Source organism: Lolium perenne, chromosome 1, assembly GCF_019359855.2.
Source record: "Lolium perenne isolate Kyuss_39 chromosome 1, Kyuss_2.0, whole genome shotgun sequence".
In the NCBI taxonomy this organism is placed as follows: domain Eukaryota; kingdom Viridiplantae; phylum Streptophyta; class Magnoliopsida; order Poales; family Poaceae; genus Lolium; species Lolium perenne.
The window spans coordinates 24,736,762-24,753,866 of NC_067244.2; positions in this window are offsets into that span (position 1 = coordinate 24,736,762).

Sequence of the window (17,105 nt, forward strand, 5' to 3'; positions counted from 1 at the left end):
TAATGTTTGGGGGCGGCGTTTGGGGGACGCGGCTGGGGAGCGACGTCCCCCAAACGCGGCACGAACAAAACACGTCCCCCAAACGCTCAATCCGGCGCTCTTTGGGGGACGCTTTGGGGGACGGGACTGGAGATGCTCTCATGTGCTCCCCTCCCATCCACAGAGTATAGCTTCTGTACTAAGTCATACTTTCTCTAGATTTGATCAATCTTATAAAATATAAAGAGCTACATGTAGCTCGGCCTCCGTTTACGCTTTTCGTAGCTCGGCCTCTGTTTATGCTTTTCCGTCGTATGACATACTATGAAACTACATTTCAAAACTGACCGAAGAATATGTATTGTCATAAATGTGGCTACACCTTTTACCTTAAAAAAATTAGCCTAAAACACTAGTAGAAACTGGCCTTTTGTTTGGGGCTGCAAAGAGCAATAGTCATGACCATGTTTTGAATCGGGACTATTGTTAGCAATAGTCCGGTTCAAACAGCTTAGAGGTGTGACCACCTTTAGTCCCGGTTCGATCGGAACCTTTAGTCCTGGTTAATGATACCAACCGGGACTAAAGGATCTACGGTGGGGGCGTGAAAGATCAGAGATGGTAAACCTAGAGGGGGGGTGAATAGGTTTCTACAAATTTTAATTATTTCTTTGCAATATTAGGCTTTGCGGAATATAACGATGAGCCTAATGCAAACTAGGTGGAGCAACCTATATGATGATACGAGTAACTCAAGCACGAAGGCTCTCACAGGCAATTATATCACAAGTAAGGAGTTCGGTTAGAGATAACTGATAGCACGCGGAGATGAGGGTTTATTCCCGTGTACCCTTCCTTTGCAAGAAGGTACGTCACGTTTGGAGGGGTGGAGGTCCCACGAAGGATTCCCCAACGCAACGAAGGATCACCCTATTCTCCGGAGCCTATCCGACGAAGGAATAGTTCACTCACTTGTGGTAGACTTTGAGGTAGCCTCCAAACCTTCACCATCTTGTCAGGAGCAAATCCACAGCCCAGATGCTTCCGGACCACTCTTGCCCACCTAGGGTTTCCAAGGAATCCTAGAGAGCAAGTATCTTGATGAATACACGGGGAAAAAAGATTTGTCTTGGTAGAACAGTAGATCGGGTCCTCCTCTATCGTTTCCCCGGAGGGATTTGAGTTTGGGTGGAGGAGGAGGGAGATATGAGGCTTTTGGTGTTTCTAACAATGGAGTATGAGAGAGAGAGCTCAAGAACAGCTTATAGTGTAGTGCCTACCCCTTCAGAGGTAGAAGAAGGGGTATATATAGTGTCACTTGAAACATGGCTGTTGATGACTTGCCACCTCAGCATTTTCCTCGAGGAACCCGGTCAACCGAACCAGGGGCCGGGCCATCCGGTGCAGGGCCCGGTCAGACCGGGCCAGGGACCGGGCCAGCCGGTCCAAACCGGAGTGGGGGCCGGACCATGACAAGAGAAGGTCGATGTCTTGCAGTAGAGCCCCCGGCTGGCATCAGCACAGGAGCCGGTTGGCGCCGGGGCGCCCGGCCCAGCACCCGGTCCGACCGGGCGCCTGACCGGAACCGGCCGGTCCAAACCGGGCCGCTGACCGGGCAGTCTCTGTGTCTTACAGAACACTCCCTGGCTGGCACCAGCACAAGAGCCGGTCTGCGCCGGGCGTGGCCGGCGCTGGGGCCGGTCCGACCGGGTCTGTGACCGACAGGATGCAGTAGAACCCCTTTTGATTGTTGTCGAAGTGGGGGGGGGGGTCTCCTTTAGCCTTCTTGTTCCATTGATACACCATTTATGCCTCTTTGGCTAATACCTGGGATTAACCTTATAAACATGTATTAGGCCAAACACTCTAGCACGGTGTCATTGTTACCAAAATAATGGATAAGGGTAAAATACCTTTACAATCTCCCCCTTTTTAGTATACGATGACAAGCCGAGCTAGGGTCACGTATAGATATTATGATAAGCTTTAAACCTTGATTCCATATAAGATTACGACAGCTCCCCCATAATGTGTGCACTTGGAGAAATTGCGTTTGAATGCAAAGTGCACCATTTGTGGAATATGAGAAGCTCCCCCAATATCTTTAGGAAACAAGCATGGTATGGACATGTATATCAAGATATATAAGCATAAAGCATGATCATCCTAATAGAGTGATTAAGCATACAAGTACTTGTCCATACACGAATTATTCAAAGTAGCAAATGGTTCTTGTGAAAGCAAAGCAAATAAGCACAAGCCAAATAAGAAGCAAATAAAGTATCAACCATGGCTTGTGCCAACCAAGGAACCCGTGATCCTAGACTCTACTCTCTCCTCCCCCTTTGGCATCGGAACACCAAAAAGGCGAAGAAAAGAGTAGGGATGCTAGCGCTCCCATCAGTAGAAGTCATCATCATCACCCTTGCCATCATCACCCTCATCATCTTCATCATGAAACTCTTCATTGTCTTCATCATCAGCAGCAGCAGGGGTACGAGCAGTTCTAGGGGGAAGACCACCATGAGCATACATAGAGAAGTCAAAGTTCTAGAACATCTCATCATCAATGGGAGGCATCTCCCAAGATGGTGCAATCACAGGCTCCATCTCAGGTCCAGAAGGAGGAACAGGGGCATTCCTTGCAGCCATGAACTCATTTTGGCGCCTCCTGGTCTCCTGGTTCAAGGCAAGACTTTGATGTGCAACATCATTGGTATTCCTACACATCTGCCACAGGCTGGTGAAGAAACGAGAGGCACCGCGCTTGGGGCGCCTAGAGTAGCTGGAGCTAGCTGTAGGATCATGTCTTTCCTTGGAGCGGCGCTCAGAGGGCATCATGGCTGGGATTTCCGGTAGAGTGTCCTGAGTGGGGAACTTGAATGGTTCCATCTTGACCAGTTGATCTTGCTTATTGTGGGGAGGAGGGACCACCTTATTGATGAGCCGCTGAATGTACTGAGCATAGTTTGGAGTCATGCGGCCCCGAACAGAACGCCTTAGTTCACGGTAAATGAGATCACAACCATCAATTGCCCTAATGTTCTCAGGACGGCAATAGTACATCAGATTCAGGTGGTAGTTACGGCATTCACTGGAGTCACCTGATTTGCTGATGAGATTCTCACGGAACATCTTGGCAAGCACAAGATAGGAGTAATACATCCCAGAGATAGTGAGAGGACCAGATGTAGGTTCCGAGGGATAGCAGAAGGCAATGTCTCCTTTAGTGAACTTATCCTGAGAATGAATCTTAAACCCACGAGCACGGCCACCACCAAAACCCATGGCTTCACAAAAATCAAGATATTTGCATGAGTACTTCTCTTTCCCAGTCATCCAGGTCATAGTGCGGTCATAATCATCATGAAAGAACACAGTGCAATGGAATTGATGGACAAGAATTGGACAATAGCGCCCTTCTCCCTTTTCATCACCGGGCTTCAAGCACACAAGATCATACATCCCCGTACTCTTCAAGGTATCAACCACAAAGCGGTACTTGGTGGCTTCATGCAAGGCAAGCTCTTCCTTGTTGATGGCCTTGGGCATCACAATAGTACCATTCTTCATACACTCTCTAGAGTTGTATAAATCTTCCCATATGCTTGCTTGAGTGTTGGTCCAGAAAAACTTGTCCCCACCAGTGTAAGTCCGTTCCTCAAACCGATACGGATTTTCCTCCCTAACACTTCTCCAATCACCAAGATGTATTGTGCCCACATTGAATTGTGGCACCCTCTCAATAAGATCATCCGCTTCAGCTGCATGCTTGTCTTTCTTTTTGTGGCCAACTTTCTTGCCTCTTCCTCCAGCTGAACTCCCTGGACCAGTATCTTGAGGTGCTCTAGAAGGCACGCGAGAGCTAGTACGGCACCCTAGAGGCCTCTCATGCCTTGCTCGCTTGGGAACAGTGCCACGGCCATCACCACTTGAATCACCTGTGAATGAGCAAATGGAGCGAGGATAGCAGTGGGATAAGTGTACATGTCATCGGAAATAAAGAAGCCAAGAGTATAGCATATATTCAAGTGTTTGGACGAAATTGTGCGAAGAACTGAGCTTCCCGGCGTATGGTCTGGTCCAACCGAACGAGAGACCGGACGGGCCGGTCTGCCATCGGTTGACCGGGCCATGCGCCGGGCCGGCCGGTTGAGCAGCCGGTTGACTGGGCCAGAGGCCGGGTGCTGTCGATTTGTTAGGTTTGCCCAGAAATTCAATCACAAAATCATGCAAAAACTCATAAACTTGAACATGTGAGTAGAGGTGTGAGACACACTAATGGCACGAGGACTTACAAACCCTAACCCTAACCCTAAGTTTTCCTCAAATTTCCTCAAAGATATGCAATGTGTGAGAAAAAAAAGAGGGAGGAAATGGAAGAGAGGATTTACCCGAAGACATGGTCCTCCTTGCTCAAAGGAACAAAGAGAACAACAAGAGAAGGCTTGAGGGCCAAATCCTCAAGATCTCCAAGTGTGACTTGAAAGAGACCAAATCCCTTGGTGGAGATGATCCAATGTGCCCGATCTATGGTGGGGTGAAGTTTGAGGGGATTCTAGTGGTAGCACTACAAGAAAAATTCAAATACACAACGTACGAAAATCATCCACTAAGGCCCATTTTTCGTCGCCTATGGCCTAACCCGACGATATGGGTTCTGCGTCAGGCAAAGTCCTACCACGTTTTTTTCGGTTCGTCGCGTTCGGGCGCCCTTCTGCCACGGAAAATCGGACTTTTGCAGAAGTGTTTTCGGGAGCCCGTTGACTGCTAACGTCATGCAAACTGACACGTGGCAGACGCCGTTAACTGCCAATTAACGCCGTTAACCGGCTGAAACCCCGTGGTAGATGGTAGGCCCACACGAGGCCTACCACACCTTAAGCGGGCCGGCCCATTTAGTTTGCGGGCCGGGCCAGCTGACTTTGTTTGACCGGTCAACTATATAGCTGGGCTGGTCCATTAGGTACGTGGGCCGAGCCTAACCTCTAAGGTTGACTGGTCAAAACTTAAAAGGGCCGGCCCACTAAGCATGTGGGCCGGGCCGAATGCCCTCGTTTGACCGGTCAACAGGCAAACGGGACGGCCCACTAGACATGTGGGGCCCATTTTCCTGTTACCGGGCCGGCCCATTTAACAAGTGGGGTCCACCATAAAGTCGGTGGGCCGGCCCAAGAAGTTAGTGGGCCGGCCCAATTAGCATGTGGGTCCCCCTTTCCTGTTATCGGGCCGGCCCATTTAGTAAGTGGGGACCACAATAGAGCAAATGGGCCGGCTTAACAAGCTAGTGGGTCGGCCCAAAAACATAGGTGGGGCCCATTTTCCTGTTAAAGGGCCGACCCAATTAGTATGTGGGGTTCTACCATATAGCAACTGGGTTGGCCCAACAAGATAGTGGGCCGGCCCGATAAGCATGTGGGGCCCACTTTCCTGTAATCGGGCCGACCCAGTTAGTAAGTGTGGTCCACCATAAAGCAAGTGGGCTGGGCCAATAGGTTGGCGGGCCGGCCCAATAAGCACGTCAGGCCCACTTTCCTGTAGCAGGGCCAGCCCAGTTAGTGTGTGGGGTCCACCTTAAAGCAAGTGGGCTGGCCCTATAAGTAAATGGGCCAACCCGTTTAATTACTGTTCATATGTCGTCCTATTAGGCGCTTTAGGATTTTTTGGGCTGGCACATATGTGATTTCGCTTAATTGGGCCATTGAAGGGAAGGGAGATTGTGATTTAGATTGTGCCGCACATCAAAAGATACTGAGAATATTTACGCAGCACATGATTTCTGTCGGATAGCCTCACTTACCTCAATCACCATAGAAAGAATGCGCGAAAGAACTATAGAAACTAACTAAATATTACATCAGCTGCAAGGCTTTGAAAAAATATTACAGAACCCAGAGAAATTGAATGGCAATTAAACCTAGCAATACAATGAAGCGATTCGGCAATCTTTTAAGTTGTCCGTGCACCACCTATATCTGAAACAAAGACATTACAAGTTAAGACAACAACAATGGAAAGGCAAAGACACTACAATGTTGTTTGCCAAAGAATTTGGAACTCATCATTTCCTCGTTATAACAATATCATTGTAATGCGCATAGATAGTCTACCGGTATGGGGCTAATAAAAACTACCAATAAAAGCAAACAAAGAGTGCATGCCGCATACCAACAGCCAATATAACAGAGCATGCTAGAATGAAACAGCAGACTTACTACTGTCGAGTCCCATGCAGCTCACCTGGTTGCTGCACTTGAAGATGTCCAATGTTGCCCTTATTTCTGAAGGGAGTTATTTTTTACTATACATCAAGACACGATCATTTATACATACGAGTTCCAGCATGATAAACAGAATTAAGTACTCCCTCCGTCCCGGTGGTATTCATGCATTGAACACCAAAAATAGTAAGCGATGTGGCATGATTCTCCCTAGACTGTGTGTTCATGCATATATACACACGAGCAGGCCTACGTGAGCGCCACACTAAGAGAAATAAGTCAGTATTGCAGCTTTTGAAGAACAAGATGGCACACAAAATTATTATCTAGTAGTATGAACAGTTTATTTGTACTACAGGCCAGATAGCAGAGTGATAGTATGCCGAACTAAGTCCTTACTTCGTTAGCTTACGACGAACTAGACAGAATTAACAATGGTGTCACCTGTAGTGCAGGGAATGCAAACCAACATGTTTAGGGAGTACAAAATTGGCAAAAACAACATAGTAGCAAGCTATAAATTTTGTAACAACGACTGAGCAAGATGAAGTTATGATGGCTACATGTACAGAGCAAGGAATGTAAACAAAAAATAGAAGTTACAATGGCAAAAGCTAAAGAGGAGGGAATGTGAACCAACATGTGCCAAGTGCAATTACTTCAAATTGGCCATGAACTAAATACTACTCCTGAACTTATAGTGAAGGGAATGCAAATCAAGATGTTTCGGGATATAAACTTGTAATGAGCAACACGTAGAGGATAGTTAATGCTGGAGCTTAGGATGGACCAGATACAAAATATAGTGGGATCACCTTGAACTTGTAGAAGAGGGAATGCAAACCAATATGTTCAACATTCCATATGTGACCATCATGCCAAGTAAGAGAAACAGGTCAATATTGCAGCCTTTGAAGAACAAGATGGCACACAAAATTATTATCTAGTAGTATGACAAGTTTATTTGTACTACAGGCCAGATAGCAGAGTGATAGCATGCCGAACTAAGTCCTTACTTTGTTAGCTTACGACGAACTAGATAAAAAACAATTGCATCACCTGTAGTACAGGGAATGCAAGCCAAGATGTTCATGGAGTAAAAAATTGGCACGAACAACATAGTAGCAGGTCATAATTTTTGTAACGACTGAGCAAGATAAAGTTATGATGGCTAGATCTACAGAGCAGGGAATGTAAACCAAAAATAGAAGTTACGATGCCAAAAGCTATAGAGCAGGGAATGCGAACCAACATGTGCAATTACTTAAAATTGGCCATGCACTAAATAATAGCAAGATGTTACTATAATAGCTAGGAATAAAACAGATAGGAGTTATAATGGCATCACTCATAAACTTGTAGATAAGGGAATGCAAATCAATTTGTTTCGGGATATAAAGTTGTAATGAGCAGCACATAAAGAATAGTTAATGATAGGGCTTAGGATGGAACAGAAACAGAACATAGTGGGATCACCTGTGAACTTGTAGAAGAGAGAATGCACAACAATATGTTCAGCATTCCATATATGAGCGCCATGCCAAGTAAGAGAAACAAGTTAATATTGTATCTTTTGAAGAATCAGATGGCAGACAAAATTATGATCGAAGTAGCTACTGTGACGAGTTCAAATAAATTTGTACTGCAGGATGGCAGAGCGATAGCATGCAGGAACTAATAGCAGGCAATTAATGTAGTACCTTACGACGAACCAGCTACAAATACTAAAGGTATCACTTCTAGTACAGGGAATGCAGAGTAACATGTACAGTGACCTCAACATTGGCATTAACTCCGTAATAGGAAGGATGTTACTTTTGTAACAATCAATGAGCCAAATAAAAGTTAAGATGGCAACAGCTATAGAGCAGGGAATGCAACTAACCTGTGCAGTTAATTAAAATTGGCCATGAACTAAATAATATCAGGATGTTACTGTAATAGCTAGGAATGAACCAGATAGGACTTATAATGGTATCACTCCTGAACTAATAGAGAAGGAAATGCAAATCAATATGTTTCGGGATATAAATTTGTAATGAGCAACACACAGAGGATAGTCAATGCTGAAGCTTAGGATGGAGCAGATACAGAATATAGTGGGATCACCTGTGAACTTGTAAACATGGAATGAAACCAATATGTTCACATTCCATATGTGAGTGCCATGCTAAGTAAGAGAAACAAGTTAATACTGCAGCTTTAGAAGACCCAGATGGCACATAAAATTATTATCGAAGTAGCTAGTGTGACAAGTTTAAATAAATTTGTACTGCAGGACAACAAATCGATAGCATGCATGAACTAATAATGGCATCACTTGTGAACTTGTAGAGCAGGAATGCAAATCAACAGATGCAATGACTTAAAATTTGGCATGAATTAGATCGTAGCAGGATGTGACTTGCGTAGAATGAATCAAATTATAAAGGCATCACTTGTCAACATGTAGAGCACTGAATGAAAACAAATGTGTTCAATGACTGGGTATGTAACGTAGAGAACTATCATGTCGAGTGCCTATGGATGTACCTACAACTAAAATATGTCTAGATACATCTATATTGGTTGCAACTAATATGGATCAGAGGGAGTAGTACAAAGGGTAACATGCGGAGTGGCTTGCTAGTTGGTAAGTAACACGAATAAACAAATACAGTTCATGGCAACAAGCTTGAACCAGCTACAATGCTAACACAACAAAACGGGAACAAATATATGGTTACCTAAATAGGTGCAGCATCTAAGCATCGTTGTTGTCGATGCCGGTCACGTCCAGATCGCCGAGGTTGCTGAAGTTGGTTTGGTTGTCATTGTCGGGGAAGCAGGTCTAGGGTGGTACTGGAAGGCTTCGGTGCGGTGGACGAGATCGTGGCAGAAGTAGATCCGGTGCCATGAACGGCGAGGTCGGTGAAGCACATCAGGCATGGTGCGGTGGAAGTTGGTGAAGCGGTTGCGATAACTGTCAGCTCCTCGGCGGTGAAGCCGATCTGGGGAGGTCGATTAAGGCTACAGCGCGGTGGACAAGAGCGTCGGTGAAGCGGATCCGGTGCAGAACACGTTCGCGTGGGTGAACAAGATCCGGTGCTGTGGTCGACGGTGAGGCAAATGCAGGGCAGTGCACGCCGTCGTCGGTGTGGCTGGAACGGTGGGGTGGAGGTGGCAGTGGGTAAACTAGATCCGGTCCGCTGGTCGAGGATGAAGCAGATCTGGACATGTGAGATGGACCAGGGAATCGGTACCCTAGATCCGGTATGGTGGATGGGAGCAAAGCGGCTACGGTAGACTGGATGATGAGGACCATATGGATTCGTGGTGTGGCGAGAACGCCGTGGAAGTCCGGCGGGGATATTCCGGCACGGTGGCCATGGAAGTGGGTGAGAGGAGTGGTTCCCCATGAATGAGAGCTTTTTTTAGGGACAAGAGTGAGAAGCTAGTGAGGAAGGAGTGTAGTTCGGGTAACGCCAAGAAAGTACTACTGTAGAGGTGCGGAGGGGGTAAAGGACAATTCCTAAAGTACCCTTCACCGACCCAAAAATACACACACTTTCCCGTGTTAATTTGGTCATTTGTAGTACCGCGATGGGTACACGGGGAATATCATATTGTTTTGTTTGAATTTATTTAGACACACGATGGGAGGTACTTTTCATGATCGACCCATCATTCTATATGTTGCAAAAAATCAGATACGGAGTATTGTAAAATAGCTAGGCATTTATTACTACTACTCCTATCCTTTATGTGTCACGGGAAATAATGTGTATCCTCTTCTCCACACAAAGAAAGTACTCCGTAAATAGCATACATGGACTTCGCATTCAGGTTTGATGCCCATTGATGAATAGCAAGGTATCATGCGAAGTTGAGACCAATTTATGTTTACTACCCCCCCTTCCCCCCCCCCCCCCACATTTTTGGTCTTATTTATGTCATCGATTCGAGAGTTTGGCCGTAAATTTGGTCAACCAGCTGTGACAAAAAAAGAAACCTTGGAAATTTACTTTCGATATGAATCAAACAATTTAACTTTTTTGACATATAATTCCATTTTTTAAAATGTATGGTCAATGTTCTATTAAAAACAACGACTCTACTGCATCCAAATCTAATACTCCCAAATCTAGTACTCCCTCCGATTCAAAATAATTGCCTAAAAATGGATGTATCTACACACTAAAACATGTCTAGATGCATCTATTTTTGGACAATTATTTTGAACCAGAGGGAGTAATCACTTTGTCTATAAATAGACCTCTAAGATTTGTCTAAATCTAGATGTATCTAGATGCTATTTAGTGTCTACATGCATTTCGGGATTCTTTGATTCATAGGATTAGTATATGAATTGTGTATGATTTATATCCTATGGGAATTTTTCCTACACTAGTTGTTTCATTCATATAAACATATCCTACATGAACTAATCCTATAGGAATCTTGAAGGCAAATCCAATAGGAACTATATAAATTTAGGGCTTGCTTGATTCATAGGATTAGTATAGGAATTGTGCAGGAGATTTTAGATCCTATGGCAATTATTCTACACTAGTTATTTGTTTCACATGAACATATCCTACATGAAGTAATCCTGTAGAATCTTGAAGTGCAAATCCTACACGAATAAAACATTAGGTCATACCTCATGGAAAGTTTCCTTTGGCACAATTAAACACAACCCATGTTCCTATAGGATTCAACTAGCCATGACATCTCAATCATATGCTTTCCCTATTCCTATGATTTATCTCTCGTGAATCAAAGGAGACCTCACATTTAGACAAGCATCTGGCATTTTTCATAGATGGGGGCTGTAGTAGTATTGTAACGGTTGTGGTCGATGGGATAGGGCCGTTCGGATGAGGTTATTTTGAGTGTATATGTATTTGTGATCCTCTATGTATCACGCGCTGATACGTCTCAAACGTATCTATAATTTCTTATGTTCCATGCTAGTTTTATGACAATACTCACATGTTTTACATACACTTTATATCATTTTGATGCATTTTCCGGGACTAACCTATTAACAAGATGCCGAAGCGCCAGTTCCTGTTTTCTGCTGTTTTTGGTTTCAGAAATCCTACACGGGAAATATTCTCGGAATTGGACGAAACAAAAGCCCACGGCCCTATTTTCCACGGAGGGTTCCAGAACATCGAAGGAGAGTCGGAGGCGGCCAGCAGGGGACCCACACCATAGGGGGGCGCGGCCCCACCCCTGGCCGCGCCGCCATGTGCTGTGGGCACCCCCTGGATCCTCTGAGGCCGCCCTTCCGCCTATATATTCTCTCCGTCGCAAAAACCCTAAAACAACAAGTCATATTCCACGAAGAGTTCCGTAGCCGCCGCCATCGCGAAGACAAGTTTCGTGGGACAGAAGTCTCTGTTCCGGCACGCCTCCGGGACGGGGAATTTCCCCCGGAGTCATCTCCATCGACACCACCGCCATCTTCATCGCCGTTGCTGTCTCCCATGATGAGGAGGGAGTAGTTCTCCCCCGAGGCTGAGGGCTCTACCGGTAGCTATGTGGTTCATCTCTCTCTCCCATGGTGTGATCTTTATGTGATCATGAGCTTTGTATCACTATTAATCTATGTGCTACTCTAGTGATGTTATTAAAGTAGTCTATTCCTCCTCCATGATGTAAAGTTGACAGTGTGTGCATCATGTAGTACTTGGGCGTAGGTTATGATTGTAATCTCTTGTAGATTATGAAGTTAACTATTACTATGATAGTATTGATGTGATCTATTCCCCCTTTCATAGCTATTGTTGACAGTGTGTATGCTATGTTAGTACTCGGTCTAAATTGCAACGGTCTATTATGCACTCTAGAAGTTACTTTAATATGAACTCCGGATTCACTCTTGATACGCGTACAACACGCGTCCGTTGGGAACCCCAAGAGGAAGGTGTGATGCGTACAGCGGCAAGGTTTCCCTTAGTATGAAACCAAGGTTTATCGAACCAGTAGGAGCCAAGAAGCACGTTGAAGGTTGAAGGCGGCGAGATGTAGTGCGGCGCAACACCAGGGATTCCGGCGCCAACGTGGAACCTGCACAACACAACCAAAGTACTTTGCCCCAACGAAACAGTGAGGTTGTCAATCTCACCGGCTTGCTGTAACAAAGGATTAGATGTATAGTGTGGATGATGATTGTTTGCAGAAAAACAAGAGAACAAGATTGTAGTAGATTGTATTTCAGTATAGAGAATTGGACCGGGGTCCACAGTTCACTAGAGGTGTCTCTCCCATAAGATAAACAGCATGTTGGGTGAACAAATTACAGTTGGGCAATTGACAAATAAAGAGGGCATGACCATGCACATACATATTATGATGAGTATTGTGAGATTTAATTGGGCATTACGACAAAGTACATAGACCGCTATCCAGCATGCATCTATGCCTAAAAAGTCCACCTTCAGGTTATCATCCGAACCCCCTCCAGTATTAAGTTGCTAACAACAGACAATTGCATTAAGTATTGCGCGTAATGTAATCAGTGACTACATCCTTGAACATAGCACCAATGTTTTATCCCTAGTGGCAACAGCACATCCATAATCTTAGAGATTTCTGTCACTTCCCCAGATTCACGGAGACATGAACCCACTATCGAGCATAAATACTCCCTCTTGGAGTTACAAGCATCTACTTGGCCAGAGCATCTACTAGTAACGGAGAGCATGCAAGATCATAAACAACACATAGACATAACTTTGATAATCAACATAACAAGTATTCTCTATTCATCGGATCCCAACAAACGCAACATATAGAATTACAGATAGATGATCTTGATCATGTTATGCAGCTCACAAGATCCGACAATGAAGCACAATGGGGAGAAGACAACCATCTAGCTACTGCTATGGACCCATAGTCCAGGGGTAGACTACTCACACATCACTCCGGAGGCGACCATGGCGGCGTAGAGTCCTCCGGGAGATGATTCCCCTCTCCGGCAGGGTGCCGGAGGCGATCTCCTGAATCCCCCGAGATGGGATTGGCGGCGGCGGCGTCTCAGTAAGGTTTTCCGTATCGTGGCTCTCGGTACTGGGGGTTTCGCGACGGAGGCTTTAAGTAGGCGGAAGGGCAGGTCAGGAGGCGGCACGAGGGGCCCACACCACAGGGCCGCGCGGCCAAGGGGGGGCCGCGCCGCCCTATGGTGTCGCCACCTCGTGGCCCCACTTCGTCTCCTCTTCGGTCTTCTGGAAGCTTCGTGGCAAAATAGAACCCTGGGCATTGATTTCGTCCAATTCCGAGAATATTTCGTTACTAGGATTTCTGAAACCAAAAACAGCAGAAAACAGCAACTGGCACTTCGGCATCTTGTTAATAGGTTAGTTCCAGAAAATGCACGAATATGACATAAAGTGTGCATAAAACATGTAGATAACATCAATAATGTGGCATGGAACATAAGAAATTATCGATACATTGGAGACGTATCAACTCTCCACGGTGTGACGGTGACAGTGTGCGCATCGTGTGTGATTCCCTTATGAATTTGTGGAGCTTGTTTACTCCGGCTTGAGGGTGCTCTTGTAGCCCTACACAATGAATGGTGTTTGTTATCCAACAAGAGAGTGTTTGAGAGTAGCATTTATTTATCCAATTATGTGATCATTGTTGAGAGTGTCCACTAGTGAAAGTATGATCCCTAGGCCTTGTTTCTAAGCATTGAAACACCGTTTCCAACAAGTTCTGTTACATGTTCGCTTGCTGCCATTTTTATTTCAGATTGCAATTGCTACTTACAATCATCCATATTACTTGTATTTCACTATCTCTTCGCCGAACTAGTGCACCTATACATCTGACAAGTGTATTAGGTGTGTTGGGGACACAAGAGACTTCTTGTATCTTAATTGCAGGGTTGCTTGAGAGGGATATCTCTGACCTCTACCTCCCTGAGTTCGATAAACCTTGGGTGATTCACTTAAGGGAAACTTGCTGCTGTTCTACAAACCTCTGCTCTTGGAGGCCCAACACTGTCTACAGGAATAGAAGCGTGCGTAGACATCAAGCTATTTTCTGGCGCCGTTGCCGGGGATCTGAAGAAAAGTCACACCCCAGGGATTTCCAACTCCCACGGCAACAAGCTATTTTCTGGCGCCGTTGCCGGGGAGGTAAGGTAAAAGGTATTCACATCCTCTGACTACTAAGCTATTTCCTAGCATTGTTGCCGGTGTGTGAGTGCTCGAAGGTATTTCCTTTAGATCCTGCAATTATATCTTTTTGTTTCTTGTTTTTATTTTCACTAGTTAGGCTGAATGGAAAACAACAAAAAAATTAGAGATCTTTATGAACTTTATATTGAATTAGGACATGATGTGTTTGAAGAGAGAATTAAAAAACCCATGGAACTTTGTTTGCAAAATAGTTGTAGCAATGTTATTAGCATGAACTCTTTGAATACTATTATTGCTAATGCTATGGAAGAATTTAAGCTTGGGGAAGCTGGTTGTGATATTTTTAGTCCCCCAAGTTTTGAGGAGAAAATTTTCTTTGATGATACTTTGCCCCCATTTATGATGATTATAATGATAGTGGTATTTTGGTGCCACCTACTATAAAGGATAAAGTTTATTATGATTATACCATGCCTGCAATTTATGATAATTACAATGATGGTTGTGATAGTTTTACTCCCACTATTACTAATAAAATTGATTATGCTTATGTGGAGAGTAATGATACTTTTATGCATGTGAATAAGAATGCTTTATGTGATAGTTATATTGTTGAGTTTGTTCATGATGCTACTGAAAGTTATTATGAGAGAGGGAAACATGGTTATATGCATCTTAATAATATTAAGTTTCCCCTCTTTATGTTGAGAATCTTGAAGTTGCGCTTGTGTTGCCTTTCTATGCTTGTTGCATTATGCTTACATGAGTTGTTTATTTACAAGATTCATTTTCATAGGAAGTGGGTTAGACTTAAAAGTGTTTCTTATTTGCTTTTGATGCTCTCTTTTGCTTCAACTCTTATTTCTTGCGCGAGCATCATTAAAATTACTGAGCCCATCTTAATGGCTATAAAGAAAGCACTTATTGGGAGATAACCCATGTTTTTATTTTTCTACTGTTTTGTTGTGTCTTGGAAGTTGTTACTACTGTAGAAACCTCTCCTTATCATGTTTATTTCATTGTTGTGCGAATTAAAGTCTTTGATAGTAAAGTTGATACTAGATTTAGATTTCTGCACAGAAACAGATTTTTACCTGTCACGAATTTGAGTAGATCTCTCTGCAGAAAACTCGTAAAATGCTGAAAAAATTTATTCGTGATCCTCAGAATGTATGCAACTTTCATTAAATTTGAGCTTTTCCATCTGAGCTTGTTAAGTGCCTCGAAAAAATTCGTCTTTACGGACTGTTCTGTTTTGACAGATTCTGCCTTTTATTTCGCATTGCCTCTTTTACTGTGTTGAGTGGACTTCTTTGTTCCATTAACCTTCAGTAACCTTGGGTAATGTCCAGAAGTGTTAAGAATGATTGTGTCCTCACTGAACATGTGAATTTTTGATTATGCACTAACCCCCTAATGAGATTGTTTTGAGTCTGGTGTGAAGGAAGTTTTCAAGGAGCAAGAGAGGAGGATGATATGATATGATCAAGAAGAGTGAAAAGTCTAAGCTTGGGGATGCCCATGTGGTTCATCCCTGCATATTTCAAGAAGACTCAAGCGTCTAAGCTAGCTTGGGGATGCCCAAGGCATCCCCTTCTTCATCAACAACTTATCAGGTCACCTCTAGTGAAACTATATTTTTATTCCATCACATCTTATGTGCTTTACTTGGAGCGTCTGTGTGCTTTTATTTGTGTTTGTGTTTGAATAAATTCGGATCCTAGCAATCCTTGTGTGGGAGAGAGACACGCTCCGCTTTTTCATATGAACACTAGTGTTCTTCGCTTTTACTTTTAATGTTCAATGGCGAAAGTTGATCGCTTCACTTATTGCTATTTGGTTGGAAACAGAAAATGCTTCATGTGGTAATTGATATATTGTCTTGAATAATTTGATACTTGGCAATTGTTTTGAGCTCTCAAGTAGATCATGTTTAAGCTCTTGCATCATGTAGTTTAAATCTATTAGTGGAGAACTATCGTAGAGCTTGTTGAAATTTGGATTGCATGATTGGTATCTCTAAAGTCTAGATATTTTCTGGTAAAAGTGTTTGAACAACAAGGAAGACAGTGTAGAGTCTTATAATGCTTGCAATATGTTCTTATGTAAGTTTTGCTGTACCGGTTCATACTTGTATTTGCTGCAAACAACCTTGCTAGCCTAAGCCTTGTACTGAGAGGGAATGCTTCTCGTGCATCCAAAACCTTGAGCCAAAGCCTATGCCATTTGTGTCCACCATAACTACCTACTATGTGGTATTTTTCTGCCATTCCAAGTAAATTGCTTGCGTGCTACCTTTAAAAAAAATTCATTCCTTGTCTTTGCAATACATAGCTCATGGGAAAGTAGCCTAAAAACTATTGTGGTAATGAATATGTCGCTTATGTATCTTAGTTCTTATAAGTTGCTTGTTGAGTGGTAACCATGTTTCTGGGGACGCCATCAACCTGTTACACCTTTGTTGAATATCATGTGAGTTGCTATGCATGTTCGTCTTGTCTGAAGTAAGGGAGATTTCTCATGATTAAATGGTTTGAGTATGCATATTGTTAGAGAAGAACATTGGGCCGCCAACCAAAGCCATGTATCATGGTGGAAGTTTCAGCTTGGACATTAATCCTCAAATCTCTTATGAGAATATTATCTGTTGTTGAATGCTTAAAGCATAAAAGAGGAGTCCATTATCTGTTTTCTATGTTGTCCCGGTATGGATGTCCTCAAGTTGAGATCTATCAAAACTGAGAAATCAAATGCGATCTATCTC